Source organism: Bos taurus, chromosome 5 (genome assembly GCF_002263795.3).
Source record: "Bos taurus isolate L1 Dominette 01449 registration number 42190680 breed Hereford chromosome 5, ARS-UCD2.0, whole genome shotgun sequence".
Taxonomy (NCBI): domain Eukaryota; kingdom Metazoa; phylum Chordata; class Mammalia; order Artiodactyla; family Bovidae; genus Bos; species Bos taurus.
This window is the reverse complement of record NC_037332.1, coordinates 70543101-70559229: the sequence shown is the minus strand read 5'-3', so window position 1 is coordinate 70559229 and position 16129 is coordinate 70543101. Positions and strand designations below refer to the sequence as shown.

Here is a 16129-nt window from a genome sequence, read left to right as displayed (position 1 = left end):
ATGTTTGTCTTTTTCCTAATGACTTTTAGGAACTACTTATAGAGTAAAAATACTAAATTTTTCTCTGTCATATACACTGCAGGTAGTTTTCCATGGCTTGCTCTTTTGCCCCTTTGTAGTTATTTATTTATTAGTTTAACATAAAGTTTTAATTTTCTCATAGTTAAGACTGTCAGTTCTTTTAATATTGGTAACTCTCCCATCCTCTCAAGAGGATAAGTATTATCCTATCTTATACCTTCACATTTCAATTTTACATCTTCAATCCATCCCATTTCTCCATGTCTTCGCCAACACCGGCACCACCTTATTTATAAACCATACCCCAAATGCCTACCAGAGATAGAAATGGGACATGGTTTGCTGAGAGGTTGGTCCCTGGACATCTCCTACTTCATTAAATGTCTCATGCAATCCCAAGGAGCAATGCACCAAAGACAAAATGGGGTTGCCATTTCAATGTTTCATAAATGAGGTACCTTACTCCCGCCCCCCACCGCCCAGCCTGCGTTTCACCTAAAATATGAAACACTTGACACGTTAGGCAATTAAGACAAAAGTCCTGCTACCACAGGCTTTTCTGAGGCAGGCTATTGTGTGCAGAGCGGTGGCAGTTGAGGGGAAAGCATGCCAAGAATTCATTTCAATTTGAAAGACCTTTTCAGGGCTTTATTTGTTCCAAGAGTTCTTTAAACATTTTAAATACAGTCCGATGAAGTGTTTCAGGCACTGTTTCAATACCGATTATGTCTCCTCTCCTCTTGAGGACAATGCTTTGCTTCAATACGCATTACGGTTTTCAGCAAAGCTTTGATTTTAACATTAGCCAGTCCCATTCTTTCTCGCCTTTGCTCTTTGTCCAAATATTGTGGCTGAAACCATTACTCACAAAATGAAACAATTAGTGAATTTCCAAATACACTTCAGGAGAAATACAGCAGCCCCATTGCCCGAGTACCAGTTTGGTGCTTGCAGTGCCTTACAACACAGTGGATAATCAGTCAATGTTTGCTAAGGAAATTAGCGAAAGTGCACATGGGGTCCAGGAAAAGAGTAGCTATTAAGTCTATAATGAACAAAGGGCGGCATACTCCGAAAATTTTGCAGGGGAGCTTAAGCCTTTAAAATTGCAACCTTAATTCATTTACTCATTTAGCTACTAAGAGAATTTTCCAATGTGTGTTCCATAAAACATTAGCTCTATGAAATGCAGAGCAAAAAAAAAAAAGGAGTTTAAAAGTTAGAGACCCATACTCCACTCTTAGAGATTGGTGGTGCACATTTGCATATTAAAGGCTCTATCTATCCCCTCAGAATAGAAACACATCTAAATTAATTTAAACTCCATAAGGGCAGAAGTCAGGTCTGTTGTGCCCATTTATGTGTTCCAAGAGTGTCACATACTCCTCTAAGATATTTATTGAACTCTTGGTCTCCTACTGATAAAGAATTACCCCCCAAACTTGGTGGTTTAAAACAAGAGTTATCATCTCACAGTTGTGGGTCAGGAACCCAGGCACAGTTGGAATGGGTCCTCAGCTCAGGGTCTTCCAGGCTGCAATCAAGGCATTGAGTGGGCTGCAGTCACCTCAAGTCTCATTTGGGGAGGACCCAATTTCAAGATTAGTTGTAGCTGTCGGAAGCCTGCAGGTCCTCACTTGCTGTTGGCTGGAGGCTTCAGTTCTTTGCTCACAACATGACAGCTGGCTTCTCTCTGAGCAAAAGATCAAGGGAAGATACCAGGATGGAAGCCACAGTCTTTTTATAACCTAACATTGGAATTAACATCTATCACTTCATCCATCACTTCTGTTTGTTAGATGTGAGTACATAAATCCTACCTACACCCCAAGAGGAAAGGCTTACACAAGGGTGTGACTGTTGGGAGATGTGGTCATTGACCAGCTTAGAGGCTGCCTACCACAAAGAATGACTGAAAGTAGCCAGCATTTTCCATACTTACTCAACCTCCTAACCTTTTTCAAGTAATAGTTTTTAACTTAGGAGGACACTTCAGAAAACATGCAAATCTAACTGAGTGCTTGGTCCTAAGGCATAAGATTATTCTTTTAAAATATATGTGTGTGTGTGTTGACTGTCAACACTACCTCCTTGAATAACTCAGAATTTAGCTAAATCTGAAGTGTCCTCTGAGAATGCATCATCCTAGAAGAAGCAGACTTTGTTGATCAGCAATACAGATTCCAACCAACAAAGATGGGTTAGGATTCTGCCGTGTTGTAACTTTCTGACTGACTATCCTGTGTCCTCCCTCATGCACCTTCTTAATGGAGCACTACACATGAACTATCCTCGGCCAGTGGGATGTTACCCTCAGGATTTTGAATTTTAAATGAGTCACATTAAATGCAGAACTAGTGGGCAAGCATTCATGGAAAAACTTGTATTGGAACTGGCAGAGTCATCAAAGCTGATCACAAATATAAAAATTCTCATTTTGGGTGCTTAGTAGAATTGCACTTTCCCATCCTGTAAAAGATTAGGCTTTTGTCAGTTAGACGTGAGAGAAAGTAGTCTATATTATACTTAAAATAGAAGCTGTAAGAGCTATTAGATTGGCTAGCCTTTCCCTTTTCCAGATTCTGGGATCATGGAAGCATGAGGCCTCTACTGGCTTGGGCCCACCACTGCAGACATATAATGGGAGTGAAAAATGAACCACTGTCACCTAGGCCACTGAGACGTTGGGGCTGTTTATTACTGTAGCATAAACTCACTGATATAGTAGTCCTAGCAGCAAATGTCAGCATTCAGTGTCCAGCAGTGGTAGATTGAGTGTCCAGCAGAGGTGCTGCCAGTGGTGGTAGTGTAATCAGCCATGATTTTGGTTGTATCTTTTCTACCTAACCTCACTTCCTTCCTGTCTTTATTATGAAGCTGGTTCTGTAAGTTATATCCTTCTAATAAGTCCCTTTCCTGCATAAATCACTCAGGGCAGTTTTCCACTGCTTGCAGCCCCAAACCCTGCCTAGTAAATTCTGTTTTATCCAATAGGAATCTATTAAGCCCAGAGTGCCCATCACTGTCCTAACTTCAGGCAAGCTTATGGTTGGAACTCAATAATGAATAAGACACACCTTATCTCAAGTAAGGCTTCCCTGGTGGCTCAGATGGTAAAGCATCTGCCTGCAATGGTGGGAGACCCGGGTTCAATCCCTGAGTTGGGAGGATCCCCTGGAGAAGGACATGGCAACCCCACTACAATATTCTTGCCTGGAAAATTCCATGGACGGAGGAGCCTGGTGGGCTGTAGTCCATGGGGTCGCAAAGAGTTGGACACGACTGAGCTATTTCACTTTCTTTATCTCAAGCAATCTACAATCTCATTAAACAAATAATAAGCAACAAGTTGAGAACTAAAGGAAACTAGTTAAGAAATCTGAAATAAGCCATATGAACCTGAAGTTAAATGGGTGGGTACTTTACCTAGAAATGTTCAGAAGAAACATACAGATGAAAAGAGGATGTGTGTATTTTAATCTCTTTATACTATGCTTTACTTGGCAAAATTCATCTTTCAATTAGAGTAACATTTTCTTGATGCAGGAAATATTATTACAACCATGCATGGCGCACAGGAAGCAGTGAGTATTTATCTGTTGAATGATTCACTGAATGAATGTGATCACGGGAACCTAAGCTGTAGAATCAGTGACTAGGGTTTGAGTCTTGCCTCTGCCACTTACTAGCTGTGCGCTGCATTGCAGGTACCTTTTGGCTTGTTGTTGTTGTTGTTGTTCAGTTGCTAAGTTGCGTCTGACTCTTTGCTGCAACAGGCCAGGCTTTTCTATCCTTCACTATCTCCCCAAGTTTGCTCACATTCATGTCCAATGAGTTGATGATGCATCTAACTATCTCATCCTCTTCTGCCCTCTTCTCCTTTTGATTTCAATCTTTCCCAGCATCAGGATCTTTTCAAATGAGTCAGTTATTCACGTCAGGTGCCAAAGTACTAGAGTTTCAGTTTCAGCATCAGTCCTTCCAATGAATATTCAGAACTGAATTCCTTTAGGATTGACTGGTTTGATCCCCTTGCTGTCCAAGGAACTCTCAAGTTTTCTCCAGCACCACATTTCAAAAGCACCAATTCTTCGGCTCCTGAGTCTGAAACAGAGACTTCTACAGTCTTCATCACAAAATGGAGATGCCGCTCTTGGTTTCTCAGAATTGCTGTCAGAATTGAATATATATGACAGCATACAGGAAGCATGCAATAAATAGAATATAGGCATTTAGACACCCATGTATGTGTACCTATATGTGTACATACTGCTCAGAATTTATTTCAGTTCATTTGTTAATGCAGGTAGAAATAGTTCCTGAGTACCTACCATATGCAACACATATTGCTGAAGAAAGGAGCAATATAGTGAGCATCACATAAACCTTAAGCGAAGTGGGATGATAAGGGAAGTTCAGCAAGCTAGGAGACTTCAGTACAGGGAATGTGTGGGATGAACACTTACAAATATCAGCAATTTTGCCCTTTGTACTTTCCAAAGTTCTGGAAATCCTCCCAAGTTCCACCCTCTAATACTTCTGCTAAGTCGCTTCAGTCGTGTCCAACTCTGTGCGACCCCATAGACGGCAGCCAACCAGGCTCCTCCATCCCTGGGACTCTCCAGGCAAGAACACCGGAGTGGGTTGCCATTTCCTTCTCCAATGAATGAAAATGAAAAGTGAAAGGGAAGTCTCTGTCATGTCTGACTCTTCGAGACCCCGTGAACTACAGTCTACCAGGCTCCTCCGTCCATGGGATTTGCCAGGCAAGAGTAATGGAGTGGGGTGCCATTAATACTTCTACCAGCTTAAAAAAAAAAAAAAAGCAAAAGGCAGATGAGGCAGATGCTGTAAGTTACTTCTTCAATACCTATTTCTCCTTTCGCATACTCTTAACATTTCCATATGGTCTTCAGGATATTCACATGTCCTGCTGTAATATACATTTCCTAACTCTCCCACAGCTTAGGGTGGCCATGAAGCTCTCGCCTAAGAGACATCAGCAGAAGTATGCTAGGCATTTCTGGGAAAGCTTTCTTCCCTGACATAGGTGTTACCTCCTCCTCCCAGTCATTTCCTACTTTAACCAGCTTGGAAACATGAAGGGGAGGTCAGAGTGGAGTAAACAACCTGTGTTCAAGAGGACACCATGGGGAAAAGAAAGTCACCCACCAAAGATGGTGGGGAGGGGAGCTAGAGGAGCCAAATACCCTGATGGCATTGCGAGACGACCCTATGACCTGAATAAGCCACTACTGTTTGGATCTTCTGTGAGGCAGCAGAATGATGAGTCTTTGATGGTATATTTATCTGCTTGACAAATATTTAATAAGCACCTACTATGTGCCAGGCACTATTCTAAGCCCTGGGGGTAGGGCAGAACAAAAAAGACAAAAATACTTATCTTCAAGGAGCTTACTTTTAGGGTTAAGGGTGTAAACAAGACAAGCAGTGAACTATGTTTTATGTTAGTGCACAGTTCTGAGGAGAAAAGTAAACCATGAAAGGATAGAGGCTTCAAGGGAGGGAAGGTTACAATTTAAATGAGGTGACCAGCAAAGTCTCTGGTGAGAAGACATATCGAATCAAGACCTGTGGGCAGTTAGGGAGCAAGTCATGAGGATACTGAAAGGAAGACTATCCCCGCAGAAGGACCAGACTTTCACAGCTGAGGTGGAAGGGGGTATCCTGAGTTATGGAAATAAACAGAGCCAAGTGTATGGATGAAGAGAGTGATCAAGAAGGAGGGTGGGAGGTCATGGGTCTTTGAGTTGACTGGAGAGTACAGATAAGATAGTCATATAGGGCAGGGGTTGCCAAGCCTTTCCAGTAAAGGGTCCTTGATTTTAGCCTTTGTAGACGCGGGTTCTCGGTAGGGACAGCTCAACTCTACAAGAAGCCTCTGAGACACTATATAAACAAATAGGTGTGGCTGTGATTCCAAACTTAATTTCTAAAAGCAGGCGGCTGGATTTGGCTGGAGGGCCAGAGTTTGCAGATCTAAGGCAGGACCATGTAGATCAGTATAAGGACTTTGGCTTTTACTAGAAGTAATTTGTTAGTGATTGGAAAGATTTGAGCACAGGAGTGACAGATCTGAATTGCATCTTACCAGGATCACTTTCTGGGTGTTGAGTAGAGAATAGAAATTAGAGAGTAGGGGTAAGAGTGAAAGCCAGGAGGCCAGTTAGGCGACAACTGCAATAACCACATAAAATATTTCCTTGGTTTCCAAATCATCATCAAGAGTATGACAATGTTACTCAAATGATTTATTCAACTCACCCTGCTGCTGCTGCTGCTAAGTCGCTTCAGTCGTGTCCGACTCTGTGTGACCCCATAGACAGCAGCCCATTAGGCTCCTCTGTCCCTGGGATTCTCCAGGCAAGAATACTGGAGTGGGTTGCCATTTCCTTCTCCAGTCAACTCACCCTACCTCATGCTTAATTAATGATACCCACCTCCCCCACAAAGGGGAGAAATGCAAGTGCTTTGAGCCCTGACTTGCCAAGCAGAACAGGAAGTCTTTATCTAATTGAAACAGTGGGGGAGATTTTAAATAGGCAACACACAGGAGCCAAATTAGAATAGACACAGGACATCAAGGCTCACAACCCCTACAAAAATCAAAAGCAAAAGCAGCACAGGCCAGCTGCAAACTCAGGCGATTTGCAGAAGACCCGGAACCAAGGCTTTTTGTTGACAATAGAAGGAGTTCATCACAGATATTGAGATTTGGATAGCTAACATGGAAAGCTATTTCCCTCCCTTCTACTGAACATGATAAGCTGGCCCTGGAGTCAGGAAAGTCCCCTGATAAAGGGCAGTCATATCTGATCGGGTCTGGCTGAGAGGAACATGCTCAACGACCATCGAAGGGTACCAGAGGTTTGTTGAGGGGTGGAGATTGGCAGACACTCTTTTTTTTTGTTTTTAATGAAGTATATTTGATTTACATACTTGTGTTAATTTCTGCTGTACAGAAAAGTGATTCAGTTATACACACACACACACACACACACACACACACACACACATTCTTTTTTAACATTCTTTTCCATTATGGTTTACCCCAGGACACTGGATATAGTTCCCTGTGCTATACAGTAGGACCTTGTTGTTTATCTGTTCTAAATGTAATAGTTTGGATCTACCAACCCCAAACTCCTAGTCCATCCCTCTCCCATCCCTTCTCCCCCTTGGCAACAAGTCTGGTCTCTATGGCTGAACACTCTTGTGGCCTCATCACCACACCACCCTTTTCCACTAAGAGGAACCCTCACCTTTGATCTCCCTGCTCTGAATGGCCAAGTCCCTGTACAGACTGGGCCCTTCCCTGCCCCGGGGATGACACTTTATTGGTCTATGCCAGCTGTGGGTTCTTGTTCTCCTTGGTAAATGTGGTGGCCATGAGAATGTACCTCTTAGATCCTCTAATGCAGGAAGTGTAACTGGACATCAGCCCACCTGCTGTGCTCACATAGCCGTCACTGGTTTGGGCACTTCTGGTTCCCATGGGCTGCTCCCAGCTGATGACAGTATGTGGCAGGGATTCTAAAACAGGCTTGTTTCTGGGAGACACAGGACTCATCAACAGGTCACTCCACCTTGTGTGCTCCCCAAAGGCTTTGCTGAACTTGCCTGAGGCTGCACTGTGGGGTAAAGTGCTTCTCTCTGCTCTTTTCTCTGGGCCAAACCTGCATCGCTATCTGAAGGTTCTCTTAGTCTTATTGGCTCCCTTCCCATTTTCTCTCACAGACATTTCCCCTAAAAATTTCTAGCATGTTTAATCCTATCTCAGCATCCACTTCTCAGAGAACCTGGACCAACACAATTAAAGAGTGGGCTTGTGATACAATTTTGGTCAATGTAATGCAAAGGAAAGTTGGTGGGAGAGCTTCCAGGAAGCTTGTCTTTGTTCTTAGAAAAGAAACCCAGGAAGGATGATTTTGTTTTTCTGCCTTAGGACCAGGGATGGGTCTAGATTTTATAGGGCATAAAGCTTACCTAATTTGAAGCAGCTTCTTTTTGTAAAATAATACATATACTTATTTCGGAAAATTTCACAAAAGTATATGGCCATTTGAGTACGTTTCTAAGCCGTGAAGGGGTCTTTGAAAGTGAGGGACCCTGAAGCTTAAGTTTCATTAGCTTCATGGAAATCTGCTGCCTCTGCTCTTGATGTTGCCATCAACATATGATGACTGGAGCTGGGGCAGCCATTCTGGGACCACGGAGGGGGCCAACTCAAGAGAATGAACATAAAGGAAGGAACACACCATTGCTGTTGTTTCTAAGCTACTTGAGTTCCCAACTCTGAAACTACCTATCTCTGGATTTAGGGTTTAGAGAGCTAACAAACTAATAAATGTCCTTATTCCTTAAGCCACATTTAGTTGGGCTTTCTTTACTTTGCAGCCCAAAGTGTTTTAAATGATACAGACATATTTCTGAAAAGGTTTCATCTGGCAACCCCATTCTCTGTTATGCATTAGATAAAGATCTATCTGGGATAAGAAGATTAAAGAGAGGCAAGGTGGCAACTGCAGAGCAGAGCAATTGAGTCTTTACAGTTGATGTTTCCTTGGACAGCCAGACATTCTTCTGAGACGAGGTAAATGAATGATTGAGTTGGAGAATTTACTTGCCTCTGGGGAAATGATCTAGACTTTGGTTGTGACACAGAGCAGTGAGTCGGTGAAGAGAAAACAGGATGGTACTTAAATCACAAAATTGCTTCAGGCTGTCCCTACTGTATCACCTTGGAAGCAGCAATGAGAACCTCATCAGGGAAAAAGCACTGGCATTGAACCACAGGCCTTAATGGCACACATAAAATCCTCTACCTGGGTTGACAATAAATACAGGTATCTTGGTAACTGTCAGCTAATAATACACTGAACTTCAGCTTTATGTCAGGCACTATGCCAGTACTTTATACACAAGGTTTCACCTACTCCTTATAGAAAATTTGTGACAGAAGAATTATTATCCTTTTTTACAGATTAGGAAATTGAGGTTCATAAAAGTTGAATAACTTGCCCGAAGTCACACAGTTTTGAAATGATGGAGCCAGAATCAAATATCAACAGTTTGAATCTAGCGCTAGCTTTTTCTTGTCTCATCTTCTTCAAGACCTTCCCAACTTTTCCTAAACTGTTTATATCAAAGGCCAGGTGGTAAATATTTTCAGTTTGGTGGACAAGTATCTGTTGTAACAATTCCACTTTACCACTGCAGCACAAAGTCCTCCACAACAATTTATGTGGCTGTATTCCAATAAAACTTTATTTGCAAAAACAGGAAGTGGGTCTGACCTGGTTTGTGGGCCATCTAGTCTACTGACCTCTGTACTACATAATCATTCACTTGTTTCTCCTACTAGCTCTCCTGTGGCTTCCACCAAGTACTACAACCATGCCCATTCTGGGTGACATACAGAGTTCAGTTGTGACAGTGTAGGAGGATTACTGTGAAGTTATTGAAACTTCAGCAACATTGGAGCACTTATGCAGGCTTCTTCTAAGGCCCTAGGTGGGGCCCTAGCAGTGTGATTGTATAGTAAGCATATACAGATATAAGTATAGATATATTTGATTTTCATAAGAAAGATACTTTAACAGTACTTCCTCTCCCTCCTCCTGGAGGAGGAAATAGCAACCCACTCCAGTGTTCCTGCCTGGAGAATCCCATGGACAGAGAAGCCAGGTGGGCTACAGTCCATGGGGTCACCAAAAGTTAGACACGCCTGAGCAATTGAGCACAAGCACTCTCCCTCCTACTTCTCATACAGGAGGCCTTGAAATGGTCATGGGCATTTTGGGGTTCTGGCCTAGGAGGAACCCTTTAGTTTGGTTCGAGGGGGATGTTTTTGCAGCTCACAGTCGTATATGTGTATGGTTAGGCTATTGCCTGCTGCCTAGTGTGGGGACAGCTTCCAGAGCACTCCTATGACCCACTGTGGCACTCATCCATCATCGTAACCTGAAGGTGTAGGCCTAAAGATGACACAGTGCCAAGAAAGTGTCCCATAGCACCTGGCACTGGAAGCAAGTGGGTAGTGGGGAGGAACCAGGCTTGAAATGTAGGAAGGCATTACCTTGTCAGTGGAAAATTCTTTTAGGCATCAGACATGTCAATTTCTAAGTGGAGGACTGGGTTCTCAGCCATGTCTAATCAAAGCAGAATTTCTCTCTTTTCAGGAAGACACTTGATCATGTGGCATTCGTGACTATGAATGCACTACACCATTTTTATGGGTAGTACACAAAATAGTAAGGTGCTTAATGAATGTTAGCTATTTTATTTCACTTTGCCTTCTTTGTTCTGCAAAAATGACTGGAAAATAGAAAATTGATAATGTTGATATTAGTACTAAGAAATGTAGCTCTCAGGAATGTAACACAGTATTAAGAACCAAGAGGAAGAACACAGAGCAGCCAAATCAGTGGATTCTCAGCCACCTCTTGATACTAATATAAGCTGGCCAATCACATCCAGTGGTGAAGGAAAAGAACAAGATGGAAGAACATGTACAAAGTATGGGAGCCATATCATCAAAGATGCTGCGTGACTTGAGATTCCACTGTTTTTGCAACTAGGGAGAAGCCCCTCCTTCATCCCTTACGACACTTAATGCATTTTCAGCTGGTCATTTTTTATAAAAGTTGGGCAGTGACTAAAGATACCTAATGTCCCTGAGCCTCAGTTTCTTGATCTGTAAAATGGGGATGATACTAATATGATTATTCTGAGACTTGTACTAGGAAGTATGTGTGAATATGTGTAACAGAGGGTTGCATCCCTGGTAGGGGCTCAATACATTTAATTATCTTCCTCAAACCCGGTTGTTGAACACAGAAGGACCAGCCAGACAACTTTGAAGGCCTGTTTGCCAGTATCTGCCAACGTTCACACCATTTCCTGAGTCTGTCCGTGGGCTTAGGCACGATACTGAGTAACATCCTACGCTTGCTCAGAAATGATTTCAACTGTCTGCAGCAGGCACAGCTCCCTGATCCAACGTGAAAATGTTTGTCCTTGTGTCCCTAGGAACAGGTCCAGGGTGATGAGTGCTCCAGAGAAGGTGTAAGAAGGGAGGGAAACACTTGAAACCTTTTTGGGAAAAAAGAAATAGTGGAGACCTGATCCTTCCTGAACTGGCCCTGAACTTGATCCTTGGAGGGAGGTGCCTATGCCACATGCATTTCACCCTCAAGTCTATCCTGCAAGCTACAGATTCTTAACCCCTTTCACAGACGGGAAAACTGAAGCACATGCGTTCCAAAGGACTTGCCCAAGGAAACATGGCAGGACAGTGGCAGAGCAGGGCTAGAGTCCCTGTCCTCTAAATCCATCTCTAGTGCTCTGTGGCACTGACCCCTCCTCCATCACAGACGCTGTGGCTCTCCCTCCTACTCATGGCTCCCCTGGTCCTGCTTAGTCCCTGCCACCTACCCTTACCACACAAGAGGAAGGACATTCTGCAAAGTTGCTGTCTATGATAAGCCAAGCATCTAGAAATTCTAAGGTCATGGGGGTGTCTCTGAGGATGCAGGACCTTGAATTCCAAGTCCAGAGAGCTTGGTCTCTGTTTTCAGGAGTTTATCAGCAAGAAAATATTCTTTTCAAGATCTCCACCCACTCATTCATTCATTCCAATGTGTAATGAGTGTCTGCTACATGTCAAGAGCTGTGTTGGGCATGAGGAAACAATGGTGATCATGATAGATCTGGTTCCTGTTCTCCTAGACCTTGCACTGCAGTGGGGAAGACAGACAAAAAGATGGGCATACATATAAAAAAATATTGCTGCAAAGGGTGATGAGGGTTAAGTTGGAGTTCAAATAGGAAGCTGAGATAGGGACTAAAACTTTGAATCAGGAGGTTCAGGGTGGCCCCTCTGAGGAGGTGATATTTAAGCCTAGTCCTAAAGAATGATGAGGAAGCAGCCAAACAAGGAGTGAGGAATGGGGGTAGGGAAGGTTAAGGGAACAGCATGGCTGAGCCCTGAGACAGGGCAGTTGGGCCTGTTGGAAGAACTAAGTGTGGTTGGGAGCATACGGAGAGATGGAGGAGGTGGTCAGAGTTGAGTTTGGAGAAGTTGTCAGTCAGATAATGGAGGGCCTTGTAGTCACTGGAAGGAGCTGGTTTTTCTGAGTGCCATGAGAAGCCACCGAACTTGAAATGCGTTGCTTTCTAGCTGTATTTTGATGATACAGTAAATCTAGACAAACGTAAAAGTCTGAGTTTGAACATTCATCTCATGGTAGGCTGATTGCATTAATATCCCTAATTTTTCACCCTTTTCTATATCCATATGCTTTATCATGTGACCTTCACTTCCTTTTGGTAAAGATTCACCTGGAATCCGGACTGGACACAAGACTTATTTTGAAAGGATAGTTATCAAATGCGATGCAAGCAGAGACTTGAAAAAGCACTTGCATGTTTCTCCTTCCTCGGCTATCACCATCAAACATATCCGGTCTAGCTGGAGGGAGAAAGACACGGACCAGACTTGGAATCCAGGCATCTCATTCAAGGGCTTCCTAGACCAGCTAAACAGCCAGCCAATTTTCATACCAGAAAGAGAGATGACCAAGCAAAACACAACTGACCATAGGCACGTGAGTGAGCCCAGCCAAGATAAGCCCAGCCCAGAACACTTTGTGCAGACTTTGAGCTAATAAATGTTTACTGTCACGTGTCATAGAGGTTTTGTGGTTGTATATTACATAGCATTACAGTGGCAATAGATAACTCATATATACCTCAAACTCAAATTGCTTAAATCTCAACTTCTGAAACCTTGAAATCAATAGTTCAGATGGAGTGTCTGGATGGTTTACTCTTTTTTTTTTCTTTTTTTTTTTTAATTTTGTTTTATTTTTAAACTTTACAATATTGTATTGGTTCTGCCATATATCAGCATGAATCCGCCACAGGTATACACATGTTCCCCATCCTGAACTCTCCTCCCTCCTCCCTCCCTGTACCATCCCTCTGGGTTGTCCCAGTGCACCAGCCCCAAACATCCAGTATCGTGCATCAAACCTGGACCTGGACTGGTGACTCGTGGTTTACTCTTTACAACATGAACTCTGGAGTCTTTGTATCCTGGATTCATATTCCAGCTCTGCTATTTATTGTCTGTCAATGATTGAACAGATTTGATTCTAAAAGTGAATTCAGTTTGATTCTAAACACGAACTTGCCCCTCCTACCATCTTACTGGGGCTTCTCCTTTGCCCTTGGACGTGGGGTATCTCCTCACAGCCACTCCAGCGCCTACCATCTTTTCTCTGGCCTTGGACATGGGGTATCTCCACACAGTTGGTCCAGCGAAGTGTAGTGAAGCCTTCTTCAGTGATCAGTGCAAAGAAATAGAGGAAAATAATAGAACAGGAAAGACTAGAGATCTCTTCAAGAAAACTAGAGATACCAAGGGAACATTTCATGCAAAGATGGGCTCGATAAAGGACAGAAATGGTATGGACCTAACAGAAGCAGAAGATATTAAATAGAGGTGGGAAGAATACACAGAACTATATAAAAAAGATCTTCATGACCGAGATAATCACCATGGTGTGATCACTCACCTGGAGCCAGACATCCTGGAATGTGAAGTCAAGTGGGCCTTAAGAAGCATCACTACGAACAAAGCTAGTGGAGGGGATGGAATTCCAGTTGAGCCATTTCTAATTTCAAAAGATGATGCTGTGAAAGTGCTGCACTCAATATGCCAGCAAATTTGGAAAACTCAGCAGTGGCCACAGGACTGGAAAAGGTCAATTTTCATTCCAATCCCAAAGAAAAGCAATGTCAAAGAATGCTCAAAATAACGAACAATTACATTCATCTCACATACTAGCAAAGTAATGCTCAAAATTCTCCAAGCCAGGCTTCAACAATACGTGAACCATGAACTTCCAGATGTTCAAGCTGGTTTTAGAAAAGGCAGAAGAACCAGAAATCAAATTGCCAACATCCACTGGATCATCAAAAAAGCAAGAGAGTTCCAGAAAAACATCTATTTCTGCTTTATTGACTATGCCAAAGCTTTTGACTGTGTGGATCACAGTAAACTATGGAAAATTCTGAAAGAGATGGGAATACCAAACCACCTGAGACCTGCCTCCTGAGAAATCTGTATGCAGGTCAGGAAGCAACAGTTAGAATTGAACATGGAACAACAGACTGGTTCCAAATAGGAAAAGGAGTACATCAAGGCTGTATATTGCCACCCTGCTTATTTAACTTATATGCAGAGTACATCATGAGAAATGCTGGGCTGGAAGAAGCACAAGCTGGAATCAAGATTGCTGGAAGAAATATCAATAACCTCTGATATGCAGATGACACCAACCTTATGGCAGAAAGTGAAGAACTGAAGAGCCTCTTGATGAAAGTGAAAGAGGAGAGTGAAAAAGTTGGCTTAAAGCTCAACATTCAGAAAACTAAGATCATGGCATCCAGTCCCATCACTTCATGTCAAATAGATGGAGAAACAGTGGAAACAGTGGCTGACTTTATTTTTGGGGGGCTCCAGAATCACTGCAGATGGTGACTGCAGCCATGAAATTAAAAGATGCTTATTCATTGGAAGAAAAGTTATGACCAACCTAGACAGCATATTAAAAAGCAGAGACACTACTTTGCCAACAAAGGTCCATCTAGTCAAGGCTTTGGTTTTTCCAGTACTCATATATGGATGTGAGAGTTGGACTATAAAGAAAGCTGAGCACCAAATAATTGATGCTTTCAAACTGTCGTGTTGGGGAAGACTCTTGAGAGTCCCTTGGACTACAAGGAGATCCAACCAGTCCATTCTAAAGGAAATCAGTCCTGAATATTCATTGGAAAGACTGATGCTGAAGCTGAAACTCCAATACTTTGGCCACCTGATGTGCAGAATGGACTCATTTGAAAAGACCCCAATGTTGGGAAAGATTGAAGGCAGGAGGAGAAGGGGATGACAGAGGATAAGATGGTTGGATGGCATCGCCGACTCAATGGGCATGAGTTTGAGTAAACTCTGGGAGTTGGTGATGGACAGGGAAGCCTGGTGTGCTTCCATGGGGTCGCAATGAGTCGGACATGACTGAGTGACAGAACTGAACTGAACTGAATGAATGCACAAGATATTTCACTTTTCTGAGGCTCGGTTTCCTTATCTGTAGGATGGATTTAATGATTATACCCACCCCATAGGCTGTTACAAGTATCAGATGAGAAAAACACACTTTGTAGATATTAAATACTCTCTCCAACTTTTAGTTGTAATCACCAATGTATTCATGAAAGTGAAAAAGGAAGCAGCTGCTTGGAAAGCATGGCCTGGAGAAGAGATACAAGAACTTTAATGGAGCCTTGTGTTGATGGTCTGCTCTGGTTAGTCAGTTGCATCTGTTTTAGGGAATAACAGAAGAACATAACATGTTCCATGGGGCATAACATGCTTTGGTTGGAAACCACATTTCAGGTGATGGATTGAAAAGGAGAGCCAGAAGCTAAGAAACTGTCAGGATAGTGTTATCAGAGGCCCAGATGTGGCCTCCCAGGCTGGCCTCATCCACCCAGCACAAGGAGGTGCTCCACACAGTGGAGTAAACTCCAAATAATTGAAAGACCCCGATGTTGGGAAAGACTGAAGGCAGGAGGAGAAGGGGACGACAGAGGATAAGATGATTGGATGGCATCTGATTGCAAATTGATGGCAATTGATTGAAGCGTCCTGCCTGTTAGACATGGTCCTGAGGCCAACAGTGGTTGATTGGGTGAGGGTCACTCTCACCAGTCAGGCAGCTGTTGAGGGTAGTTCCTCCTCCTCCTCTCTGATCCCACTCCTGCTTCTTCAAAGGCCCTGCCTCATTGATTCCTCCCTCTTGTGTCTTGAAGCCCTGCCTCTCCCTGCATCCAAATGTGCTCAAGCCCCTTGTTAAAAACCATCTCTCCACCGGGCCATGCTCACCCACCTTCCTTTCCTGCCACACTCCTTCAGAGAGTTGCCCACATTTCCCACTTCTTTCTAACTCTCCACATTTGCCTCCACCTCTCAGAAGCATTAGATATTAGTCATTTCTTAGACCCCAAAAACCAACTGTTT

The 16129-nt window shown here is 43.1% G+C and overlaps 1 long non-coding RNA gene across 1 annotated transcript in view; it reads right to left on the bottom strand.

Annotated features, from left to right (window-relative positions):
* Positions 1-658: 658 nt before the first annotated feature.
* Positions 659-16129, bottom strand: part of LOC132345315 (uncharacterized) — a 32573-nt gene continuing 17102 nt past the window's right edge. The window contains exon 3 of the long non-coding RNA XR_009494590.1: positions 659-1714. This is a non-coding gene — a long non-coding RNA (uncharacterized lncRNA). The remainder of the gene's footprint in view (positions 1715-16129) is intronic.